Here is a 27,775-nt window from a genome sequence, read left to right on the forward strand (position 1 = left end):
CCCTAGATTCCCCCTTCCTGCTCCCACAGGAGCTTCCCTCTTTTCCCTCTCCCATTCCCCCGCATCACCAATGCTCCCCTTTGTTTCTTCCCGGGAAGCTTGTCAGCACAGCCCTCACAGAATTCACTGCACATCTTGCAGGACAAGAAGACTGAGTACTCCTGGAAGTTGACTTCTTTATCCCTCTTGTTCTCTGGGCTGCTCATGAGCTTCTGAAAGGCAGCCTCGTCTGTCTTTTTCCCCAAGAAGCTGGGGAGCTCCCTTGTCACCAGCTCCTTCAGCTCTGTTTTTGTTAAGTTTGAACTTGTCTCCCTCCTTCCCAGAGTTCTTGTGGAAAGTGGACACCATCATATCCAGAGCCTTTTCCTGAGGACTTGTCATGATGCTGTCCAAAGGGGCGCCAAACCAACCAGAGAGGAAATACAGAGAGGGGAGAGAGAGAGAGAGAGAGACACACACACACACACACACACACACACACACACAGAGTCTTATTTGATCTTTTCTGGGAAGTAGGTGCTATTATTAATCCCATTTTACAGTTGCGGAAACTGAGGCAGAGGTTAAATGACTTGCCCAGGGTCATATAGTTCATAAGCATCTGAGGACAGATTTTAACTGGGATCTTCTGACTCCACGATCAGTATTCTTTACACTCTGTTGATTTGACATATATAGTAGGAGGGAAGTGATAATCCCTCTTTTATTCTGCTCTGGTCCAACCACATCTGTCTACAGGATTATCTTGTTCTGGGAACAACTTTCTTAAGTGGCAAACTGGAGATAATCCAGGTGACCAGAGGCATCTAGGTGTTGTAATGTTTAAAGCATGGACTTGGAATCATGAAGACCTAAGTCCTAAAATTGCCTCATAACCTTATTAGCTGTGTGACCCTGGACAATTCATTTCATCACTTCAGATCTCAGTTTGCTCATCTGTGAAATGGAGAGTATAATAATAACACCTACCTCACAGGGTCATGAGGATGATCAAATGAGATTATATATAAAAAACCCTTTGCTAACCTTAAAGTGATGTCAGACTCAGATAGAAACAAGGGCCCCTAAGCCATACATAAGGATCCCTGTAGGCTGCATATTAGAAAACCACACCTGCTTACAGCTTTCTTTTTTAATTAATACATCAACACATTAAAGTCAGATGGAAACCACTCAAGAGTGTTGTGGGCCCCACAGGGCCTATAGATCACGGGTCTGATACCTCTATTATCTATTATCATATGCAGAGGAGAGTATGCAGGATCATGGGATTATGGATTTGGAGGTGGAAGGTGGAAGTCCCCAATTTATAGATGAGGAAATTCAGAAGTTAAATGCCTTTCCCAATCTATAGTTAATAACAGTATCTGAATTGGAACTGAGGCCCTCTCCCTCTAAATTCCACATTTTTTTTTTTTTGCTATATTGCTTCTTTGCATGGACATTGTGCTTCTAAAAGATTAGTTAAAGGATCCAGGGATGTTTCATCTTGAGAAGATGTGCCGGGCAGGGCTGTGCCACTCCACCCAGCTCTCCAGCTGCTTGTTAAATTTTTGGTGAGAGCATTTATACTTCAGAAACAGGCAAACTACACATCAGGGCTTAAAATACTATTTTTTTTATATTCTAGACTGTAAAAAAAATGGAAAAGAAAATTTTAATAATGTAGATCAAATTTGAAAGTATGTCCTGTGTGTATTTTTTGTGGTGAGCTAGTTATTAAACATTTAACATCATACTCTTAGATAGGGGAAACATGATAGCTTTCTTCAAATAGTTTTAATTGGAAAAGGGAGGTTTGATTTGTCCTATTTAGTGGCATAGAGGGCTGTGCTAAAAGCAGTGGGTGGAAATTGAAGAGATTTAGGCTTAATAGAATGAAAATTTTCACAATGATTAATGCTGTACAGAAGTGGAATGGACCTCAGGTCTTCTGGGGTTGTTCTTTTTTAGTGTCCTTCCAGCAGAAGCAGGGGAACCATTTGTCAAAGATGTAGTGTGGGGGGATTCCTATTTCAGAAAAGGGTTGGAAGACATGAACTGTTCTGTGATTTCATAAAGAAAGGGCAATTAGGTCAATGTATTTACTGTCATCTGTTTACCAGTCTTTGGAGGTGACAGCTTGTTCCCAAAGTTGGCATTGATGGCTCTGTAATCACATGCAGTGCCTTCTCATTTTTATCCTTTTGTCTAATTTGGTTTTGATTTTGACCTTTGCCCCAACTCGTTAGTGATCTGACTCCCCAGACACAGCTGATTCTTCATAAACAGCTGTGCCTGTAGCCTTTTCCCCCTTTGCTCCTGAGGTAAAGTTCATTCAATTTCTTATAATGTTGTTTGCGGTGCCCCTAATCCCAGGGCCTTCCAACTCTCTTGGATAAAGTATGTATGGTGTGTCCTTCTGAGGTTTCTATTGACCTTTTCCATTTCTTTATCCTGAACCCTATTTTCAAGCATTTATATAAGTATTGAGGGATTAATCAGGAAATCCCTGATCAATTGGTTCCTCCTTGTCCAGTTGATGAAATTATAGGAGGCAATTTAAATAGAGATATGTGAGTGTGAGCCTTTCAGACTTTGAGAAACCTTTTTGCATATGAAAGCATCAGGAAAGGCATGTGAATTCTGGGAAAGAAAGGCCTATCCCTTTCCTTTTCCCACTGATGTGGGGCAGCAGGAGAAAATGAAAGTTTTAAATTTGAGAAGCTAGTTTCACAATCAGTTGAGAGGGAGGAAAAGCCCCAATCTTGAGGACTCCCTTGGAGAGTACAGCATGGTGGGTTGGGGATGAGAGTGGGTACCTCTTCCTTTCCCCTCATTGCCAGAGGCTCCTGGCACAATTCAGTGGAGCAGACTCCAGCTGCAAAATTGAGTTGAGGCAGTGAAAGGAGTCAGGTATCTGGAAGTGAGATCCTGTTAAGGTGACTGCAGGTCTAAGAGCTGTGTCCTACTAGGTCCAACGGTTATGGCTTATAGTACATTCCTAAAGTGAATAGCAGTTTCCTAGGCCAGGATTTCAGTCAAACCTAAAGCTAGGGGCTAGAGAAACAATAGCCAGACTGTAAAGTGGCACCCATCAGAGCAGTGTTAGGTGGCATCCAGTCTGGAGGCACCCGTGGTTTCTGTTCACTGTGCTTAGTGTGGGAGTGCAAATCTCATCAAGAATCTCAGCTGAGCCAGAAATCAGAGGCAGCGAACCTGCAATTAAGGCCTGCCCAGCAGTCACCAGTGTCTGGTGGAGTCTACAAGGACATCACTAGCTCTTTTGCCTTCCAGTCCTGGAGTGTTGTCTCTCCTGCACTATACCTGACCACTTGTGTTCACTAGATGGGTCCTTCTCTACTTGTGACCTCCATGTGTGCCCATACTCCCTGCCAATGCTGGGTGTATTCACTCCTAATTTGAGGGTGGAGCTTGAATTCACATCTTCTGGCTTCAAAGTCAGCTGTCTACTATATTCTCTCTCTTTTCCCTTAAAAAGCATATTATCTCTTCTAACAAAGAATAGGAAAAAAGAGACACCCCCCAAAAAAACAGTACTGCAAATGTAGCCAGCACATTAATGATAATATGGTAAATTGAAGAGAACCCTTACTTTAGCATTAGATGATCTGAGTCCTGCCTCTGTTGCTTCCTTGAGCAAATCATTTAAATTCTCTGGGCTTCAGTTTCCTCATCTGTAAAATGAGCAGGGTTAGATTAGATAGCCTTTAAAGTATCTTAAGCTCTAAAACTATGACTGGGATTTTATAGTTGTCAAGATTGAAATTTAACAAAAAGGTAAACCAAGGCACATTTCTCCAAGCAAGGTAACATTTATTAACAGTGATGTGTATAAACTGTTAATAAATGGGTAAATGGATTGCCTCTCTTTATGCTGAAGACCCTGAACTAAGGGACAGCTCCCCTTTTATAGGTTTTGGCAAGTACAGACCAAAGAACAGAACAAGGCAGGTGATATCATAGAGTTGAAGGCAACATGATTGGTTACAGAGCACAGGGAACAAAAGGATTGGTTGGAAGTTTGGTAATAAGGGACCAGCAGTGACCCCCTTCTTCCCTACTGAGACTAAGAAGTGTTCATTGTTTGAGTCCACCTCAATATGGTGGCCCAGATTTTCTGGACAGCAAACCAGACATCCTTGAAGGTAGCTTGGTGGTGTAAAGATACTAGAGGAGACTCTGTTGTGTTCACATACATCCCCAAGGGCAGTTAATTCCTTGAGGCAAGAATTGATCAATGATTAGCCAGAGATATGGAGTTTTAAACTTAACCCTTTACATACCAACTGAATTCCAAACAAAGTTCAGAGACAGAGAACTGTGATTTAAGCAGTTACAGCACAAAATCATTCATTGTAAATAGGATCAGTAAATGGTACAGGATCAGTTCAGTTTTCTCATGGTCAGCTAAATTTCAGGGTTCTCCCTTTACAGAATCAGTAAACATGCTCCCTCACCTATGGGATGAAGTGGGGAAAATGTGATTTTTCATCTCTGGGCCCCATTTTTTTTTGAGAATTTTATTATTTTTTTAGTCTATTAGTTTTCTTAGCAATTTTTTTGGGCAGGCAGGTGGATAATGAAAATGTAAAAATCAACTCAGCCTCTACCAAAATTAGCATAAATTTATAGGATCGTGAGCCAAAGGAGACCATCTAAATCATCTAGTCCAACCCCCTTCCCATGATTTTGGGGAAACTGAGGCCCATAAAGATTAAGTAGCTTTCAGGGAGCTCACACAAGTAGTCAAGTCCTCTAACTTTAAATCAAGCAATACTTCTTCCATTGAGTAAAGTCCTAGTGAATGACATTTTCTTTAGGTCTCTGTGTCTGAAACTTCTTGGAACCTGAAAAATCCATTTCCTAGGTTTCATCAACAAGGAATATTTATTATGTGTCCCCATCTGCTGGAAGCAGTGTTTGCACCTGGTGTACATTTTTAGGATTCAAGGACCTGGGTTCTGAGGTGTGATCATTAGCTGTTTGTGCATGTGTGGAGTTGATATTAATAAGTAAAGGCAGGTTTTTCTCCACAGCCCAAAAGAAAGAGGGCTTTGGAGGGAATTTGTTGGGACAACCTGCGTGCTGTGGTTAGATTCTTATTAGCTGGGGAGGCTGTGTGGTTCAGATTAGCAGATATGATGTGGGTTCATTATGGATGAAAAATTCCATAAATTCTAGGAAACCTATATTTTGTTTACTTCATTGTATGCAGGTTTTGAAACAGGGGTCTGTACATCCCTTTTGCATCATTTTTTTTTCTTCATAATGCCTTTGAATTCTCCCCTCCCTTGTTATTCCCACTCCCACAAACCTCATTTTGGGGTCTCATCACTTCACTTCATTATTGCAATTGATTTGTAATTGGGCTCCTGGACAATAGGAGCAGCCCTCCGCAAAGCCATCCTGTGTATCACCGCCAGATGAATTTTCCACAAATACTTTTTTGGTTGTTTCTTCTCTGCTCCGACATTTTTGATGATGCCCTTGCTACATGATAAGGGGTAAACTTTACAACCTGGAGTTCAAATCCCCTGGCTGCCGCCTCACACTCAGGAGGGCTCCAAAGCTATGGCTCATTGGATATATGAGAGAGAAGAGCCCAGTGCTATAGTCCAAGGCCCATATGGCCACAGGTATGCTCTACTCCCTGAGATTGAAGAACTTGGAGAGTACGCTAGAACTCGGACTTTTCCTAGCATGTTTCCTGCACAGAATCCAGGTTTGCTGACCCCTTAATTCTGCCTCAATTCTTGCTTAGTGTCTGCCTTGTTTGCTGACCCCTTAATTCTGCCTCAACTCTTGCTTGGTGTCTGCCTTACTCTAATGTGCTTTTTTTTTTTTTTTTGATGTGGTCCTCTTTGTCTCTGATCCTTCTCTAACTTCAGCTCATTTACAACATAAATCTCAACTCAGTCTACCTTGCTATTGACCTGTCTTTCTTGCTTTTCTTTCCATACTCCCCACCCCTCTCTGGTAACATAGGGAAAAGTTATGTGACTGTGAACAAGTGATTTCACCTCTCATCTTTAGCTGCTTTATATGAAGGATGAGAGGGTGGAATTTAGAGCAGGGTCTCTCAACCTTTTTCATATAATGGATCCCTTTGGTGATCTGGAAAAGCCTATTGACCCCTAATGTTTGTTTGTTTTTTTAATAATTGAAGGAAATGCTAAATTTCTGTAGAAGTTAGTAGAAATAAAAATGTAATTTCCCTTCCCTCTTGTTTTTAAGTTTGCAAAATCCCTGAAATCAATCCACAGATTCCATCTGTGCACCAAAGAGTAATCCCTAGACTAGATGGTCTCTAATAATCCTGGGACTCCCTTGATGCCCCTCTGCAATAAAAAGAAAGTGAGATTTGGAGTCAGAGAACCTGAATTTGAATTTTAACTATACTATCTTCTACTCTTGTGACCTTGGATAAGTCACATCCTTTCTAGCCTCAGTTTCCTCATCTGTAAAATAAGGGTATTGGACTACATGGACTACATTTCAGTCTGTTGGTAGTCAAACCTGAGAAGGAGAAGGCCAGTGGTAATGTTTGCCAGTATCATGTCGTGTCTGCCCTCTCTAGGGACAGTAAGTGGTAGAAAGATGCACCTTGATGTCCAGTGTTAGGAGAATTATGAGAAGAGAATTGTCAGCTACAAATAGAGTGGGGAGAGACTGGCTGACCTATGTGAGGGGACAGAATTTTTTTCATTATATTTTGTGGGATAAACAGGCTATCTTTGATGTGCTGATTTCTCACCCTTTACCCTCTTGGCTGCCTCTGAAGTTACAGCTCCCATCCCTTCTCTTTGCTCTTATGAAGAGTTGTTTCTTCTATTCCTATGTATCCCTTCCCTTCCTCTTACCTCGGTCAGCATTTTCTATGACTGTGCACAGTATAAAACCTATCATGCTGCTTCCTATGGCAGGTTTCCTCTCATTTTTTGATGATACAGTTCTTGGGTTCTAGGGATCATGGTGGGGGGGTGGAAGCATGGTTTGGGTGAATATGAAGGTCCAACCAATTGGGTTTCTATAGTGAGGCTGCCACACTAAGACTTAATGCCTTTGGAGGTCAAATATTGAGGTATTAGTCCTGCAGAAACAAGGAAAGTGAACCCATAGACATAGCCAAGACATCATCACAGGTCAGGCTCCTGAGAGTGTGGCTGGAATTAAGAGCCTGGGTAGATTGGATAGGCATAAAAATCTGATACAGTCTACCACCTCTGGAAATCATATTGGCCCACTCCTCTAGGGCAGGGGTTGTTAGTGTAGGGTTTGTGGGGATTTATGATAGATTGGATGGAGGTCTGTGAACTTGAATGGCCAAAAACATTATAACTTAAAAAAAAAACAAAACTAACCTGGGGCAACTAGGTGGCACAGTGAATAGAGCACTAGCCCTGGAATCAGGAGGACCTGAGTTCAAATTCAGCCTCAGACACAGACTTGGCCTTGGACAAGTCACTTAACCCCAATTGCTCTGCCTTCCCCCTCCAAAAAAACAAAACAAAACAAAAAATTAAAAAAACTAACCTTTGGGGGCGGCCAGGAAGCACAGCGAGTAAGAGTACCGGCTCCAGTGTCAGAACGACCTGGAGATCGAATTCCGGGCTCAGACACTTAGCACCCACCCAGAAACACCTGGCCGTGTAACCTTGAGCAAGTTACTTAACCCCAATTGCTTAGGGGCGGCCAGGTGGCTCAGCAAGTAAGAGCACCGGCTCCAGTGTTGGGACGACCTGGAGATCGAATCCCGGGCTCAGACACTCAGCACCACACCCAGAAATAACTGACCGTGTAACCTTGAGCAAGTTACTTAACCCTGATTGCTAAAAAACAAAAACAAAACTAACCTTTGATTTCCTTCATAATCCTGTTTTTATGCATTTAAAAATATTATTCTGAGGGGTCTGTAGACTTTACCAGATGGCCAAAGGGGATCTATGACACTAAAAATGATGAAGAAACCATGGTCTAGTCTAGAGCAAGCAACACCAGCTCCCTCTCTCCCACCTCCAGTTCTTGGTGGGTATCAAGGTGATGCAAAGGAATATCAGAGTCAAGAAGACCTCAGTTTCAGTCTTGTTTCATGCATTTACTAGTTGTGTGACACTGGAAGAATCACTTAACCTCTCTTGAGCCTCCGTTTCTTCATTTATAAAATGGGGATCATGATAGCATGTACTCCATTGGGTTGTTTGGAGGCAAATGGGTTGTGCAGTAGATAAATGCCAGACCTGAAATCAGAAAGAAATCTGACTTCAGACACTTACTAGCTGTGTGACCCTGAGCAAGTCACTTAACCCGGCTTGCTTCAGTTTTCTCATATGTAAAATGATCTAGAAAGGGAATGGCAAACCCTTCCAGTATCTTTGCCAAGAAAACCCCAAATGGGGTCACAGTCAAATATGACTGAAAAACAGCTGAACCATAGTACTGTTGTGAGAACCAAATAAGGTAATATGTATAAAGCACTTGGCAAACCTTAAAATTTCATTTAAATGCTAGTTAGTATCATTATTGCTGCTACTACTACTATCATGCTTAGAAATGCTCCATCACAAAAAAGAAACAATTGCTATTTAATTTTTTGTATAAATAAAAATATTCATGGGTTTAGAAATCTAGTCCTTGAAGCTCAGGACAAATCGTGGGGAAAATAGTGATCTGATTTTCTTGAAGGCTTCTAATACCATGTTCCCACTGCCAGGTTTTAGATGGAACAGGGAGGAGATGTTTATCTTCCTCAGTCACAAAGCTCTCAGAGGAATGAAGGCCAAGTCATTTCATTTTGAAAGTTCCCCCATTCAGTAAACAATTGGGCAAATGGCTCTCTGGGGGCTTTGGGAGGGTGGGGGAAACCAATATACCAGATAAAGGGATGTGTTTGGAATTTTACTAGGCTTCTTTTTTTAAATCCATTAGAATCACTAAGCCAATTGGGTCTGACCCTATCTCTTGGGTCTTTCTAGATTATTAGGAGCTATTCACACATATAGGGAAAAGAGACTCTTAGGACCTTTATAGGACAATGAAAAGGGGTTTAAATCCCTCCTATCACTAGCCCATCTAGGTAAAAAATGACCTAAGCTGTTTGTTGTGTGTAGGAAAACATCCTCTACAGTAAGCTATAGCTTAGTATTAAAGTGTTTTGTATTCTTTAATGATTTCATTTTTGAACTAGGTGCTATCCTGAATAATTATCTTCCACCAATTCCTCTAATATCTTCCTGAAGCACTTCTTGGGCAATAATTGATCAAATCCTCTTCTATCTCCTCCTAATAATGTGTTAGCTCTACCTAAGTAAATTTACACACAAGTAAATTGTGTACGGCAGTGCTAATTGGAATGCGACTATGCCATTCCAATATCCTTTATAACTTTAAAATCTTTTAAGGAAGGAGTATCCATAGGTTGTAGAATAATAATAGCAGCTGACATTAAATGGAGCTTTTAAGCTTTATGTGTCTTATGTGCATTATCTCACTTGTTTTTTGCACCAGCCCTGTGAGGCAAGTCGTATAGTTGTTATGATCCCCATTTTTCAGCTGAAGAAACTGAGGCCCTAAAAAGTAACATTTGAACCAAGAAGGAGATAGTAAAGAAACCTATTTAAAATTATTGATGAATTCAAGTCCCCTGATTCTGAAGAACTGAAAGAACATTTTTAAGCCACTGTCAGTGGTATCTGAAGGATCATAAAAATACATCTTCCCCAAGACTGAAGAAGATCATGTCCCAATTTCCGAATAGGGAAAGAAAATAGAGTCTACAGATTATAGACCAATGAGCTTGATTTTGATTCCTGGAAAAATTTTAGAAAAAATTATTGAAGAAATGGTGAATATTTAGAAAAGGAAGAAGCAATTACAAAGAGCCAGCATGGCTTCATCAAGACCAGTTCATGCCAGACTAATCTTATTTCCCTTTGAAAGGCTTACTAAGTTAGTAGATAAGGGGGATCCTAGTTTGCCTATTTTGAAAAGATATTCTTGGAGAGAAGATGGAAAGATGTAGACCAGAAGATAATACAATTAAATGGATTAAAAACTGGGACTCAAAGAGTGGTTAGTTAAAGGGGAAGCCAGGTGGTACAGTGGATAGAGCAAACAACCCTGGAGTCTTGAAGAACTGAGTTCAAATCCAGCCTGAGGCCTCCAAAGGGGTCTAGGGACAGGTGGGAAGAATGGTTAATTATTAATGGTTTGATGTCAGTATGGTAGGAGGTCACCAATGGAGTAACCCAAGGTGTTTGTGCTTTTTTTTTTTTTTTTGCTTTTTGGAGGGGGAAGGTAGGACAATTGGGGTTAAGTGACTTGCCCAAGGTCACACAGCTAGTAACTGTTAAGTGTCTGAGGCTATATTTGAACTCAGGTCCTCCTGATTCTAGGGTCGGTGCTCTATTCACTGTGCCACCTAGCCACCCTAAGTTTGTGCTTTTATATTTTTATCAGTGATTTAGATAAAAGCATGTATGGCATGCTCATCAAATTTGCAATGGACAGAAAATGGGAAGGGATAGCTAACTCACTCAATGATAGGATAAACAATCTTGACAGGTTCGTGCATTGTGCTAAAACTAAGAAGATGAAATTTGATAAAGATACATATAGAGTCTTACAGTTAGGTACAAGAAATCAAGTTTATAAGCAATATGAATGGTCTCCATAGTTGAAGAGTAATTCTGCAAAATATGGGCCTTTTAGTGGACTGCAAGCTCAATATGGATCAGCAGTGTGATGTAGCAGCAAAAAAAAACAAAAACCCAAACAAACAAAAGAATGTGATCTTGACCTGTATTAGGAAGGGCATAATTTCTAGGAGTAGGGAGGTAAGAGTTCCACTTTATTCTGCCTTCATCAGATCTCATCTGGAGTGTTGTGTTCAGCTCTGGCATCGTTATCTAAGGACATAGATAAATAAACAGGAGACCATCCAGTGAAGTGAAACCAAGACAGCCAAAGAGTAGTCAGTATCACAAAGATCAGGTGAAGAAATTGGACATGTTTAGCCTGGAGGAAAAAAAAATTAAAGGGAAGCTAATAGCTCTCTTTACACATTTGAAGAGCTATCACATGAAGGATGGATCATATTTGTTCAGTTTAGCCCCAAGAGCAAAAATAGAAGCAATGGGTAGAAATTACAAAGAGCCAAATCTAAGTTTGATTTTGAGAAAAACTTCCTAATTGTTAGAGTTTGCCCAGAGTAGAGTGGACCATTTTGAGAGGATCTGGCCCTTGCTGAAGGTCTTCCAATGCAGTCATTGGGGGTATTTACAGTGAGGATTCCTGTGGATTAGGAAGTCACTGGGGTTCTCCCCAACTGTCAATTCTGAGATTCTTCAGAGATATTTTTTTAATAATCTTGTTACCATTTTAATGTTCCTCTCTGAGAGTTTTCCAAATATTGCAATCTCTAGCAAGTCAGGAAACCCCATAGTAGGCACTGTGCCCTAGGAAACTACTGAGTGGTGCTGAACCGGAGAGACCCACATCAGAGGAATACAGCGAAGTGAAATAAATAAGCTGTGCTGCTGAATTAGCCTATTACAGTCAGTTCAGGAAAGTAATTGAGTGGGAGAGGAAGATATGAATAGAATAAGAGGAAGAAACAGGAACTGATAGAATTATAGGAGTGTTCTCTTAAAAGAAATAGAGCTGTCTGCCTGAGGAAAAGTGGTGGTGGCCACTTGAGGCTCCTAGTGGTACAAACAATTACTTTAAAGGTTATGCTACCTACATCTCAGAGCTATTCTAAGGAAAATGCTTTGTAAACTTAAAAGGAAAAGGAAGGAAGGGAGAGGGAAAGGAAAGAAAGAAAAGAAAGACAAAGAAGGAAAGAAAGAAAAAGGAAAGAAGAAAGGAAGAAAGAAGTTTATTATACTTTTTGTCCTTAAAACTGCTCCTTTGTGATCTGAGAAGGATGGGTCACATCCAGGCTCATTTGCATAGTCCATGGATAGCCTGGATCAATTAAGTCATTCTTTCAATACACATTTATTAAGTACTTGCTATCTGTAAAGTAGAGAGGGAGCCTTGGTGTAATGTCTAGAAATACAGATTTATAATCAGGAAAACTAGAGTTCAAGTCCTGGCTTAGCTTTGATACATCTTGACTATGTGACCCTGAGCAAGTCATTTAACTTTTCACTGCCCATAATGTGAAGTGATTTGCCCAAGGTCACACAGCTACTAAGTAGCTAGATTTGAACTCAGGCCAGATTTGAACTCAAGAAGGTGAGTCTGACTTCAGGCCTGGCTCTCTATCCCTTACACCACCTGCAGCTGTCCTCTCAAGATATAACTTGTGTCTTTATTGTGATTTATCTCTATATGTGAAAGTAAAAGAGGCCTCCACAGATATGGGTTAAGGTTTGTCTCTCCCTCCCCCGCTCCCATCCCTCAACTTTAAGAAGAGCTGGTTTTGAATCTTACTTACGTCTTATTACTGTCTCTTATTACCTGTGTGACCTTGAGGAGGTTATCTCCCTGGTCCTTCATTTCCCTGGCTTTAAAATGGAGCAGTTGGCTTAGATGGTCTCTTCTAGAAACTGAATTCTCCTTTCCCCTCTAGTTAGTCAAACCTTCCTCCCTTTTTATTTTATTTGGGGGGGGGGTGGAGGAATTAGCAATGATGGGATTTGAACTCAAGGCCTGAGACTCCCAGTTCAGGGTACTGAACTGCAAGCCTGCAGATTCATGAAGTATGGATGGGATTACCAAAACCTGGACCAAGGGGACTGGACATTTGGTGAACCCTAGGTTATATCAAGGAGGTGCCATTGCATGTCTCAGTTCAGATATTGGTGTATATCTCCATACCTTCCATGAAGAAATGTAACCAAAAGGTCAAATGTGACCTCAGACCTGAACCTCACTAAACTGATAGCCCTCTTGTGGTTGCAGCCCCTCCAAATCTAAGGCCAGGAAATTGTTCCCCATCCTTCCTCTCTTTTGACAGCCTACAGAAGGGCTCTGACCTGCAGAGCAGGGAGAATAGTCTGTTCAAATGGCAGGAATTGTTTCTCAAGCTTTTATTTGTAGCTGAGCTGTCTTGTCTTCAGGAATCAATCAATAACCTTTTAATTAAGTTGTTCCTATGTGCCAGGCACTGTGCTAAATGCTGGGGAACAAAGACCAAAATGATATAGTCTCTGCCTTCCAGAAAATTGCATTCTACCAGTGGAGACAACATACACATACAGTATGCATGTTATAAAATACATACAAAATCAATTTATATACATTTATTTGTATGATACAAATTCTTGTTGTTAAGTCATTTTTCAGTTGGGTCTGACTCTCTGTGACCCCATTGGGGGTTTTCTTGGGAAAGATACTGAAGTGGTTTGCCATTTCCTTGTCCAGCTCATTTTATAGAAGAGGAAATTGAGGCAAACAATTAAGTGACTTGCCCAGGGTGACATAGCAAGCAAATGTGTAAGACTGGATTAGAACTCAGAAAGATGAGTCTTCCTGACTCCAGGCCCAGCACTTGATCCACTGAGTCATCTACCTGCCCCATAATACAAACACAAAATAGAATAACACAAGTACAATAATACAAAAATATGTACAAAATACAAAGGTTGCTTAGAGGGTATAGCAGCAAGCACCCCAGCGTCCCCAGGGTTGCTGCCACCACAGGTTCTTGGATCTGCTTTGTTAAAGGAAAGCAACTCAAAATGGGTTAACAAGCTTACTTTAATCAGTCAAATATGTATCATTTACCTAGTTCAGGGGAAAAAGGTCAGCACCCCGAACTTCAGAGTATACAGACAGAATTATCAGGACAGAGAAACAGATCAAGTAGACAGCTTTCCAAACTGTCCAACCATTAGATCCATACCAAATCAACATCTGGGTTTTTCAAAGCTGGGGGTCTCTGGACAACGGCTTCCCAGAGTTTCATCTGATCAAATCACAGAACACTTCTCAAAGTGAGCCCCAAAACAAAGCTACACATCAGGGCTTATATAGCCTTCTCCTGGCTCAGAGTATGTAACAACTTTATTGACTCACTGGCCAATCAAAAAGTATCTACTGAAAAACAAGCCTCCCACCCCAGGCTCCAGGTGCACTTTAGCCTAGGGGCAGAGAAGATCTTTAAATTTGCATTTCCATTACAGAGGGAGAGGGGAGACACTAGAAGCTGGTGGAAATGTAAGGGTTGGGAAAGACCTGAGCCTCATGTGGTAAATGATGCTTCATCTGGGCTTTAAGAAGTATAAGATAGGGAGGGAAGAAGGGGATCCAGGCATGGGAGACGGCCTACGAAAGGCATGATGATAGGAAACACAACTAGATGATACAATGGACAGAGTGCTGTGCCTGGAATAAGGAAGATCTGAGTTCAGATCTGGCCTCAGACTCTATCTGTGTGGCCCTGGGCAAAGTCACTTAACTTCTGCCTGCCTCAGTTTCCTCAGCTGTATAGTGAAGATCATAATGACACCTAACTTTCAAGGTTTTTGTGAGGATCAAATGAGATACCAGCTTGCCTTGTTTTACTGTACTTCCCTTTAGTACATTTTACAGATATCACAGGTTGTGGGGTTTTTTGTTTGTTTTTTGGTGAACAAATTGAAGATTTGTGGCAACCCTGCATTGAGCAAGTCTGTCAGTGCTATTTTTCCGATAGCACGTGATCACATCATGTCTCTGTGTCACATTTGGGTAATTCTCACAATATTTCAAAACTTTTCACTATTATTATATCTGTTACGGTGATCTGATCTGTGACCAGTGATCTTTGATGTTACTATTATAATTGTTTTGGGGTACCACAAACCATGCCCACATAAGACAAAAAACCTAATAGATGCTGTGCATTCTGACTGCTTCACTGGGCAGCCATTCCCCCCATCTCTCTCCCCCTCCTCGGGCCTCCCTATTCCCTGAGACACAACAATATTGAAGAATATTACATAAACTTAGTTGATGAAGCAGCAGCAGGATTTGAGAGGATCGACTCCAATTTAGAAAGAAGTTCTACTGTGGGTAAAATGCTATCAAATAAGCATCACATGCATCAGAGAATTCCTTCATGAAAGAGTCAACTGATGCAGCAGATGCCAGTCTTATTTTAAGAAATCACCACAGCCACCCCACCCTCCAGCAACCACTACCCTGATCAGTAACCAGCCATCAGCATCAAGACCAGCAAAAAGATTCTAACTTGTTGAAGGCTCAGATGATGGCTAGCATTTTTAAGCAATCAAGTTTTCTTAATTAAGGTAAGAACATTGGTGTTTTTAAGACATAACACTTACATGGCACACTTAATAGACTACATTATAGTTGCAAACATAACTTTTTTATGCAGTGGGAAACCAAAAAAAAAATCATGTGACTCATTTTATTTCAATATTTGCTTTATTTCAGTGGTCTAGAACCAAACCCACAATATCTCCAATGTGTACCTAGCACAGTGTTTGGTAAACAGTAGGAGCTTAATAAGTGCTTGTTCCCACCCTTTCCTCATGAGAGAGAATCATCAATAAGAAAGGTTGAAAAGGACTAGTTAGAAGATTGAAGAGTTCTACATAGGTATGCGTGACACATGTGTGTTTATTCAAGCATTAGGAAAAATTCATGGTACTCCACAGTGAAAACAGAAGCCAGAGTTTCTCTATTACCTTGTGCGCCTCTGCCGACCTCCTTGAAACAATTGAAGTAAGCATTTACCCCCAGGTGAAGACAATGCTGATATTAATGTGAAAGTCAGAAAAGGAGCTTACTGACTTCATAACCTCATAATTGCATCAGTGGTGCTACAAGGAAACGATTTCAGAGACCTGAAGGCATGTTTCAGTGGGCTATAAAATTCGTTCAGAAACAAGGTAGCTATTGTACTCGAGCATACCATATGCTGTTTACCTCATCCTGGAGTTTTGCTTTAATATGGAGTCCTTCAGAGTGAGCTGACCTGTGCTCCCATTCTGTTGACTTTTCATCCTCTTGTTCATGCAGGGTAGGCTTTGGTGTCTTTCCCCAAAATCCTAGACAAAGAGAAGCAGGGTTCAGCTTGGAGATGAGTAGGTCGTTTTTCCCGACACTCATAGAAAAATCTGAATCTAGCATTTTTATAGATTCTGCTCCAAACTCTCTTCCCATTACTTTATTTTAAAAAATAATTCTTAGATGTACAACTAGATGGTACATAGAATGCTGGATTTGGGGTCAGAAAGACCCTATGTACAAATCCTACATAAGTCATATATTTTAGCTGTATGACCCTGGACAAGTGACTCAACCTCTTTCAGCCCATTTCCTCATCTGTGAAATGGGATTTAATAATAGTACCTACCTCACAAGCTTGTTGTGAAGATCAAATGAGATAACAAGCTCTACAAAAATGCTAGCTATTACTATAGAGCTAGGTGGCACAGTAGAGTTCCAGGCCTGGAGTCAGGAAGACTCATTTTCCTGAGTTCAAATCTGGCCACAGACACTTAACTAGCTATGTGAACTAAAGAAAAAAATGGTCAACCACTCCAGTATCTTTGCCAAGAAAACCCCAAATGGGGTTACAAACAGTTGGACATGACTGAAACAACTGAACAAGTAATAAAATTTCTGTGTAGCCCTTTAAAGTTCACAAAAGCACTTTCCTCATAGTAAAGGACTCTGTAGTATTGTCATCCCCATTTTAAAGATAAGGAAACAGGATTAAGAAAAAAAACAATAAGCACTTGGTTATCCAGTTAACCTGGAATTGTATTTGAGCCTAGGTATTTCTTAACTCTGAGTCTTAGAAAGTGTTTTTGTCCCTATACTATATGAAAAAAGCTTCAAGCAAGTGTTATAGAATCTTCCACTTGGCAGCCACATGGAGGCAGTATGGAAATGTGGGGTATGAAGCCATTGGGTGATGTTCATTTGTTAAATTGGTCCTTTTCTTGGTTGTTTCTTTGAAGGTTAAGACTTAGTTCCGTATTTTATCCATCCTTAAAGAAGTCAAGTTCACTTTGGCATTGATGTTTGATGAAAAGGATTTATTTTATCTGTTTTTTAAATTGACTTTAATTTTACTTGGCACAGAGGATGTCTTGTATGTAAACTTACCTTAGTTTTTTTCAATGGCAAACTTTTTAAAGAAAAATGTAAGCTCATAGCAGTTCGATTTGTCCTTTTACTTTTGTATAGACCCCATCCAAAGGATGAGAATTTTGCCTTTTCACATATACCTAAAACACAAGGGTGATTCCTTTGAGAGGAATATATGTATGTGTACACACACACACACACACACACACACACAATGAGGGCATGCTGATGCTTGGCAGCCACATTTTGGGGTAGTTAAAAAATAGAGTTCCTCTCTGTTGGTATCCTCTGAATTCTATCAGTCTCTATTTTGACCTCTAACAGTAGTACTGTCAGGCAATGTATATCAGGATAACCTGACTCCCATCTGCCAGGTAGTTTTATTTTTAATTTCCTGAAATATGGTAGGGTCATGTTGTTGTTGTTATTGATAGACATCCTCAACACATGCATAGGGTATGCACACATAGGGACAAAGTCTAGCTCAAGCACCTAAACAGAGAGGCAACTCATGACTCCAAAGCTTCTAAAATTTCTGTTGATAGCATGACCCTGCTCCCTGCTGAGCATTGCTCCTCATTTGCTCCCTATTAGTATCTCTCTTGGTTCTTTTGGTCTCTAGTTATCAAGATATTCTTATAATTACCTATTTTTTATACTCTGTCCAACTTTCTCCAGGGATGCATTGGTTAGAGAGCCTCTCCTTTCAGACTGGACTCTGTAAATCAGCTCTCAATCATCTACTGAAGAGTGCTATGCTTAATAAGACTGCCTCATTCAGACAAATCACAGACTTTTCAGTCTGATATTTTAGCCTTCTTTTTCAAGATACTCTTGTCCCACAGTGCTGACACTTCTCAATTGAGGTGTGATGTTGAGTCAGTCAACAAATAGTATTAAGTATCTATTTCATGCCAGGAACTGGGGATACAAGCGCAAAAAAGTGAAACAGTTCCTACTTCCAGGAAGCTTACATTCTAATGAAAGAGGCAATAAATTAATATTAAAACATATAAGATAAATATGATAACAAATACAAAGATACAAGGTAGTTTTATACAGGATAGTTTGGGAGGGAGTTCATAGTTGTGGGGAGAGAGAATCAGGAAAAGCTTTATGTAGAATACTCTGTATGAACTACATCTTAAAGGAAGGAACGGATTCTCTGAGGCAGAGGTAAGAAGGCAGTGCATTTCAGGCATGAATGATGGTCAGTGCAAAGACACAGAGATGAGAATGGAGTTTTGCATGTGAAGAACAAAGAGAAGAAAACCAATTCATGCTGGATATCCAGATGCAGGAAGGGGTGTAATCATGTCCTCTCGCTCTGAATTCCATCTTCTGCAGAAGTTGTGATTAGTAAGCCTCTCCTCAAAGAAGCCGACATCTATCCCTACTTGAGCTTTTCAATGGCCAAATGGCCAAGGAGCTCTTCTTCTCAGACTATTCCAGATGGTGACAAAATCCCATCTATGCATACTTCTGCTCTGTAAACACTTAGAATTCTATGAACAACCTCTTCTCTACTCTACTGTCTTCCCTGTTCAATTGATGTTTAACTTATGGGCAGAAATATATTTTCATTCTTACCCTATGCTAAGTCTGACTAGTCAAATATCCCCATGGTGCTACTTCTAAAGACCTAAAAGAAGTTGAGTGATACTATGATGAGAAAGCTATTTTAAACTTCCTCCATCATGTACCTCTCTTCTACAAAAGTAGCAATTACTGGGAAATCTAGAAAAGGCTGAAAACATCATTGTTCTTCCTTCAGTAACATACTCCAACCTGGTAGCAATATAGATTGAATGAACCTCATAGGAACTCACTATACTTGATTATGTTGGTACCTTTTCTTTGTTGAACATCTCTTTATTCTCCATGCTATTTTTCTCTCTAGAGATTTATTTATGGGTCTGCTTTTCCTTTCTCATATTTCAGTTTATTTTCTGCATTTCTAGTTATTTTTTAAGCTTATTTTGTTCAATTTAACAATCACCTGCTATGTGTTAGCCACTGTGCCAGGTACTGGGGATACAAGGACACAGAAAAAGGGAATTCAGCTTATATACAACCTCTCATTCAGCCATCTTGATCCCATTCCATTGAAGGTTGCCAACAGCTAAATTAAAGTTTTGTAGACACTTTAAAAATTTTTTAAATCTTAGTCCTGTCTGTACACTTTGTCATTTTATCACCATCAGTATGGAAACAAAAGTGTGCTTCACAAGAGTGAGGAGCATTTTGTATTTTCCATTGTTTAGTGGGTTTCCAAGGCCAAAGAATTCATCTCCTTGTGGCCACCTACCAGTCATTATCCTTTACATATTTAGCAAGGCCAGACCTCAAACAGCAGTTGGTAGAACTATGTTTAAAATCTTTTCAGCTTGGTAGAGCTTGCCAGATCAATCCATCAATAAGAAAATAAATGAACAAATGACAAAACATTTATTAAATGTTTGCTATGTGCCAGACACTGTGTTAATAGCTAAGAATACAAATACAAGAAAAAAGAATTTTCATTCTAATGAGGAAAGACAGCACATAAAGGGGAACTAGAATGAAGTAAAATTAGATGAACAATGGCATAGTTTGGGTTTGGTTGCTTGGAAGTGATGCTGGGGCCTGGTTCTACATATCTCAGAACCCAGAATGACTCTAGGGACAGATGCCATGGTTGTGGTGGAAGGGAAAAGAAGGGAAAAATGATAGCAAGAGTATAGGTGGCATGGTTTGGCTCTCTTATGTGCTAGGTATGGTACTATAGGTGCTGGGGACAAAAATTTCTGGAATAGCCTTCCATGAAGAACCTTTGTCATTAAATTAGCCCCAAAGTGGGACCAAAGTATTTTGAAGGGCATAGATGGTATACTGTCTACTCAACTCCTTCCCCAACATGTACCCAGCATTCTTCCTGAAGATGGAATTAAGAGGAGTAATAATAATAATACCAATGCATCTCCAGGAAGTTGAATCAAGTTACAGATGTCACTATGCATTGTTTATAGGTGTTTGGTCTGATGTTACTAGGTAAATTATTTTGAAATTTTACCTTCTTCCTGGCTGTAGTGTCCTTGAATTTAAATGCCTTTGAGAAATAAAAAGCTAACAACATGTTCCGCACATCTGCCCCCATCTGTAATGGCAGCTGTCATTCACCAAGCTAAATTAGGAAGAGGAAAGGGTAGCATGAGGAGGCATGAGTTTCAGGTCCAAGGAGCTAATAACTAGGGTGGTTTTTGAAGCCAGTGACTGAGTGATGCCTAGTGTCCAAAGCAGTCTGAATGTCTACAGACCTAATTGATAATCTTTCTGTCTCCCTCTCACGACATTGTTGAACTTCAGCAGGTTTGACCCATGAATCCTTTAATTGAGAAGTCTGATATTTCTATCTGACTATATTGTTAGGAAATATTCACCTTTTTCCTTCTACACCCAGGAGACAATCTCAGCATGGAGGGCAGTCACAGCATTCCCCTTTCCCCCATCAAAGCCTAGATTCTGGTTGGAGCATAAGGAAAAGGTAGAAAACACAATAGTCATACTAGTCCTGGTGAATGGATACTTATTTATGATCTATTTTAGCTGCAGGACACCCATTACCAGCATACACACCAGCCATATACTTTAGATTAACTACAGCATCTAATCTGGTATGGATGTGCACAAAATTCTGGTTACTAAAATAATACCTCAGTAGCTATTCAAGGAAAAATAAAATTGAGCCATTTTTTAATATTAAAAATGCATTATTAGGGGCGGCCAGATAGCACAGCGAGTAAGAGCACCGGCTCCAGTGTTGGGATGACCTAGGGATCGAATCTGGGCTCAGACACTTAGCACCCACCCAGAAACACCTGGCCGTGTAACCTTGAACAAGTTACTTAAGCCCAATTGCTTAGGGGCGGCCAGGTGGCTCAGCGAGTAAGAGCACCAGCTCCAGTGTTGGGATGAGCTGCATCAAATCTGGGCTCAGATACTCAGCACCACACCCAGAAATAACTGGCTGTCCCCCATTGCTTTAAAAAAAATGCATTATTGGTTCAGAGCTAGCAATCCTATTTCTTACTACCTGTCTGAAAATGGAAAGACCTTTGGGGGTGGGGTGAGGAGAGTAAAGTCAAGGTATACCTTACTTTATTTAACATATATTTCTGTGTGTGAATCATATTTTTGTCAGTTGCATCATTTTTAATATACTAAGGGAGTTGGAGTTTTTTTAAAAAAAACTCCTGCTGTCAGACATTTTCTTAAATGCATCCTTATTCCCTACTTTATTGTTAATCTTAGGTTCTGGCTTTGCCACCAGTTTGCTATGTGACCTTGGGCAAGTCAAGTCTAGTCAAAGAGTGTTTATCAAGAGCTTGCTATATGCCAGGCCTCCTCCCTAAAGTAGTTCTGGGAAAAACCAGCCAATAATATGGAGATATTGTAGGGCTGGGAGACACTTCCAGCTTGTGAACTTCAGGGGTAGGATGAGTTTAAACACAGAAAGATTTCTGGGGCATTGTAGAGAAAGTTTAAGAGAGACAGGAATGAAGCCTGGAGAGGGTGAAGACATGGCTGGCCTGGACCTCCCTCTTATAATTAAAGTTTATGTCATTTTATGTTTTGGTCCTGAATTTGCTCATCTGTAAAATGAGATACTCTTAGATTACTAGGTTATCTTGAAGATGCCTTTTAGGTCCAAGAGTGAATGGGCTGATCTAGGTTTTTATTTTTATAGAATGATAATTCAGCTATATAATAATTTATTACAAGCCTATTATGTGTGAGGCGCTGGAGATACCAAGACAAAATTAAAACAGTCCTTGCCTTCGGGAAGCTTACAATTTTTTTTGGATGTTTCCTTTTGTTGTCTTTGATTTAATGGAATTTAGGTGCCAGGATCATAGTAATTCCAGTCCACAAGTGATGAGGAAACCAGACATAGGAAGGACCATGGAGGAAAATGAAAGAGCAGCTCCATCCTGATTAACATTTTGTAGACAAAAAATCCAGTGAAACTTCTTATCTGGGATGGCAGACTAATGGGAAGATCCACTATTTGAACATTTTGGTGAGTAGGCAGAGTTAATCTATTGGGAGTCCTTGATTATTGATCTTCTGAGACTCTGAGTACCATAAAGCACAGTTAATACTAACGCTGCCTTAAACATTGAATTTATATTTGATGATTCCTAGGGCACCTCCAGATGTTAGGGTATCTCAGGCTCCTCATTCTGAATATCAATTAAAATTATACTGTGGATCTGAAAGATGACAACTCACTTTAATGCATAAACACATTTGGGATGGATAGGGAGATGTATAATATACCCATGAACCAGCTTAGTTATGTGGGTATCAGACCTTTGTGGAATAATCACTATGGTTTGAGAGAAAGAGCAGTGGTAAAGTGTCAGAATATATAGAGCATACCAAAAGTCTTGGTATGATTTCAAGATTTTGTTTTTTGTTTTGTTTTGTTCTGTTTTTTGCTTTTTGGAGAGAGGAGGGAAGGGCAGTTGGGGTTAAGTGACTTGCCCAAGGCTAGTTTTTTGTGTCAAGTGTCTGAGGCCCGATCTGAACCCTAGTCCTTCTGACTCCAGGGTCTGTGTACTACTCACTGCACTACCTAACTGCCCTGATTTTAATAACAGAGAATTACACTAAGACTTTTGGGAGATCTTATACATGAATTCTGACCCCAGTTAATGCCACTTCCGAGCTGTGTGCCTTTGGGCAAATCACTTAAATTCTCTGAACCTCATTTACTTTATCTATGTAAAAAAAAAAAAGAATGCCTACCCTTGCCTAGCTCATAGGATTGGTCTTGAAGCTCAAATGAGATAATGTTTGGTGAGAGCCCATCATCATTAGCATGATTATAATTTGGAATACTAGAAAATGTTAGAAAAGTCACAAGTGGAGTTGTAGAAAAAATTAGGATAGAGGATTACCAACGTGGTGCAGTGGACAGAATTCTGAACCTGGAGTTAAGAAGACTCCTTTTCCTGAGTTCAAATCTGGCCTCAAATACTTACTAGCTGGGTGACCTTAGACAAATCACTTAACCTTGTTTACCTTAATTTCCTCATTTGTAAAATAAGCCAGAGAAGGAAATGGCAAACCACTCTAGTATCTCTGCCAAGAAAACCCCAAATGGGGTCATGAAGAGGTCAGATGTGACTGAAAACAACTGAAGGACAAAAGGATTACCAAAAGGGTTGAGGCTCCCCAATACAGCTAGGGTAAGTGAATGTGGTTTAAAGAGTATGATTTAAAGGAGTTTTGAAAGACGCACACAGCTAGAAAGTTCTCATGACACAACCAGTGGAATTTTCACAGGAAGAGTTAATAAGGCAGTGTCTCTAAGGAGTCAGTTTTGAAATGCAAACCTATGGGAGGAAAGAAGTCATACAAAAACCTAATTTATATTCACTAACAGCTTTGGGATTTGTTTGTTGGTTTTCAGTTTAATTTCACAAATAGCTATTTTGTGCCTTCTATGACCAGGACCCAGAAGATACTGTGGGTGCTGGAGGTATGAGAACACAAAAGAAATCTTCCCTGGCCTTGAAGGACTTATCATCTCCCCAGAAAGATCCTTAACACAAGATAATACTTGGAAGGCTGAGAGGACACTGAACTACCTAGACCAGTGATTCTCATGGCCTAGTATCCCTTGCCTTGAGTAATCCCTTCATATTGAACACTGAAGTTGGCCATGAAAGGAGAGTTGGGGGATTTATGTGGAATTTACTTTAGTGTTTTGCAACCTTTAGTGGTTGCAAAGCACTTTACATTTATTATGTGACTTGGTACTCACAGCAGCAACCCAGTGAGGTAGATGCTGTTATTATTCCCATTTTACAGATTAAAAAAAAATCTGAGACTGAAAGATATTAAGTAACTGGCCCAGGGTCACACAGCTAGTAAGCTATCTGAAGCAGGATTCAAACTGAGAACTTCCATCCTCCTTTTTCAGCTCTATAGCAAGCTCGTCCCTCACTGCCTTAAGAACAGCCATTTAAACAATTGAGTTTTTAAGAGTTCAAGATCTAACAGGTATGGTTCTAGCTCATTTATTAGCCAACTGTGTGACCTAGAGTAGATCTCTTGGTCTCTCTAGACCTCAGTTTCCTAATCTGTTAAATGGAGTTAATAATAATTGTACTACCTCCTTTATAAAGTTGGGAGGGAAGGCCTTTTCTGCACCCTAAAATATGCTGAAAATGTGACTTTTCATCCTATTTTCTACCTCTGTTTCAATGTCAGTGCTGTTCCTGTGTGGATAATAGTTAAGTTTGCAGGAGAGTTGAGACTAGAATTCAAGCCTTTGATATTAGCCAGTTCTCTATGTTTAATTCCTAATTGTTATAACAAAATGGAAGGGAAGAAATACATCTTGAGAGTTTCTATTCTGACTCATCCTCTTGCATACAGAAGCAATCTAATTTTTTCCTCCTTTTAAAAATACTTCTATTTATTAGACAAATATGTATCAATGATGCCTCTAGCTAGACCTTTGGATGAAAATTCTAGAAACAAAATCAGAAAAGAACATCTGAATATTTTTATGCTACTGAATCACTCAATTTTAATTATACAGTATTATCCTTCTTGGTCCTGAATCAATATTTGCTAATGCTCACAATGCCCCCCTGAGAAAGTGAGGCTATCTTCATTTATACTGAATAAATCTGAAAACATAGAGTATAAACTGCTTGTCAGTTTGAAAGGAATGTTAAATTGTATGCCTGAACCAGAAAAAAAGAGACGGTGGTTCAGAATGTGAGTTCCTTACGAGCAGAAACAAAGAACATGGTAATTATATTGAAACATCGGAAGGAGAATCCAAAATTTAAAAAAAAAACAACCAAAAACATCTTAGGCAATTAGCATGGTTTGTGTGCCGTCCCACCCTGATGAAATGACTTTTGAAAGCTGCCATCCCATTTCTGAGATGACAGCCATTTTTCCTTTCTCCATAATGAATGAAACACTATTGGGTCAGATTAATACCTGGGGATATGGCAAATGGTATATTTCAAATACTCATCTGCTTTCAGGCTGTTTCTAGGAGCCTCAATTAAAGATTAGAACATTTTCCAATTGTACTGAGTATTAATTGCTGAGGAGAGGATTTAATGATTCTCTCAACTAACGGTGCTTCTTGGTAATTAGAAGACTGCCACATCAGTTACCAACATCAGCACATTTTCTGTTTTTCTCCTATTTTAGCCATTAATAGTCAAGTTTTTACTCCCTGAGAGTTCCCATAAGTAAAGAGGAAAACCTTCTCTGTGTCCTTTCTCTGGCTCCTTCAGATCCAGTAAAATGAATCATGTGATGATAAGAGCATTGATAACACCTTCTCTTTGCTAACAATAAAATTTGAAAGCCCTAGCTAGCCATGGGTCCGTAAAACAGCCACCTACACATTTGTCACTGGGCCTCCCAGTAATACATTTCCTTGTGCTTAGTTTGGGACTCAATTGTTTCTTCTGGTGTTTAGCCAATCTTGGCATTATTTCAGCACCTTCTTATGCTAATCTTTCCATTTAGTGTAATTTTTTTCCCCACTTACATAACTGAATACCTCAAATAATAGCCAATTAATAAGCTGCATGTTATACAACTGAAATAAAAAGTCATTACTTAATTTTGAACAAGTAGGACATCTGTCATAGAAATGTGCTCATTCATTTATCCAACAAACATGTATTAAGCACTAACTATATACAAGTTATTGTGCTAAAGTGTTAGTCATTATTACACTTTGTGATTTTGCTATCAAGATCATATTTTCTTAGTGTGGAGTGAGGAAGGGGAAGGTGGGAAGGGGAGACATATGGAAATAATTATGAAATAAGGTACAATGAAATAAATACAAATTGAAGTTTCAGGCGAGTGATGTGAGAAATTTGAAGAGGAGATTAGATGGTGTAGTAGAGTCGTGAATTTGGATTTAGAAGACCTGAATTCAAATCCTGGTTTTGCTTACTTATAATTGTGTAACCTTAGGCTAGTTATTAAATTACTGTTCCTGTTTTCTCATCTGTCAGAAATGAGTGAGACAGGGCTCCCATCACTGGCCACCTGGCCTGAGTGGAGCCCTCCTAAGTGTCTCTGGGTTCCCAATATACAATGCTGCCTAATAACCAGAGAGGACTCCATACTCAGGCCAGAACTCTGGGATAATCTACCTAACCTCATTACTCAATAATTAACAGATTCCCACCCCATTCTCTACTTCAAGCTCCATTATTCCTGTCCCCTTTGATGCAACTCCCATTCTAAAGCTACCCCTCCTTCTGCTGTGCTTTCTGAATGCCCTGTACCACCACTCAGTAATCTGTCTACCTTTGAGGGTCATTCAATTCATATTTGTTAACCAATCAAGATTCTAGTAGCTGAAAACTACCAACATCTAGGATACTCTTCTTTCTTCCTCAGTGAGTTCAACGACTGGTTTATAGTCTTTCTCTCCTTCTCAACTCCTATCCTTGTGCTAGGGGATTTCAACATAATTATCAGTATTCCTTCAAACGCCATAATCTGCCAATTCCTCAGCTTACTCATTTCCCATGGGCTACTCCTTTTCCCAATACACAGAGATGGTTAAATTCTTAATCTTGCCATCACTTACAAGTGTTCCATTTCCATGTTGATAGACTCTGAAATTTCTTTTCCTCTTCATAATCTGTTGTCATGCCACCTTTCATTCTGACTTGCAAACCCAAATCTAGTTCTCTATCTTCACCATAACCTCTAGTCCCTTGATCCCTTGATTTTTCCCCAGGTTATCCACCCTAGACTAGATAAGCTCTTTTTTTTTGAGGGGTGAAAGCAAGGCAATTGGGGGTTAAATAACTTGTCCAAGGTCACATAGCTAGTTAAGTGCCCAGTGTCTGAGGTTGGATTTGAACTCAGATCCTCCTGACTCCAGGGCCAGTGCTCTATTCACTGTGCCACCTAGCTGCCCCTAGGTACAATCTTCTTTTCCCCATCTTGACTCCTTGGTGAACCAATTCATCTCTACACTGCCTTCTTCTCTTGAGCCCCTTACCCTGCAACTCTCAGCCTTGGATTGCTCCCACCATGCCCTGTCTTTTTTACTATTCACATGTTACTGAAAGAATCCGGAAAAAAAAAAAATCACAAAACTAGGCAGACGATCCATTTCAAATTTGTTTTAAATAATCTTAATGGAACTTTGATCAAACAAGAAAATTTATATTTCCCTTATTATCTCACTATACCATTTATGACAGCAGCTTTTCCAAAATTTTTCATTTCTCCTCAGACTTCTCATGGCTCTCCCACTACCCACTCTCATAGCTAAGAATTTTGCCTCATATTTCACTGAAAAAAAATTAGGGGACATTCATTGAAAACTCTCTCTTCTCCCTTGTTTCTCATCGCACATTGTCACTCAGATGCCTTCTTCCACTTTTCTTTCACAAAGAGGTAGCCCTTGTCTTTTGGAAGGCAAACCCTTCTACATGTATGTGTTCCATCTTCTTTTCTCCAGAAGATTGGCCCCTCTATCATCTCCACTGTGTCCTGGCTGCTTCCCTACTGCCTAAAACCATACCCATTTCTCCCCCAACCTCTAAACTTCTTCACTTGACCTATCCATCCATGATAGCTATACCTAATATCTCTTTGCTTCCTTTCTTAGCTAACCTCCTTGATGAAGCTGTCTACAATAGATGTCTCTACTTCTTTCTTCTCC

The 27,775-nt window shown here is 40.0% G+C and overlaps 1 protein-coding gene and 1 pseudogene across 6 annotated transcripts in view; one reads left to right on the forward strand and one right to left on the reverse strand.

The window, feature by feature from the left end:
• The window catches only part of SMYD3 (SET and MYND domain containing 3), a 1,085,127-nt gene that overhangs the window by 849,098 nt on the left and 208,254 nt on the right, over positions 1-27,775 (forward strand). The window lies entirely within an intron of this gene.
• On the reverse strand, positions 3-450 carry LOC138147006 (protein S100-A4 pseudogene; annotated as a pseudogene).

Source organism: Petaurus breviceps, unplaced genomic scaffold (assembly GCF_028583685.1).
Source record: "Petaurus breviceps papuanus isolate PSGF00001 unplaced genomic scaffold, PetGlider_PUasm1.0 90778, whole genome shotgun sequence".
Lineage (NCBI taxonomy): Eukaryota > Metazoa > Chordata > Mammalia > Diprotodontia > Petauridae > Petaurus > Petaurus breviceps.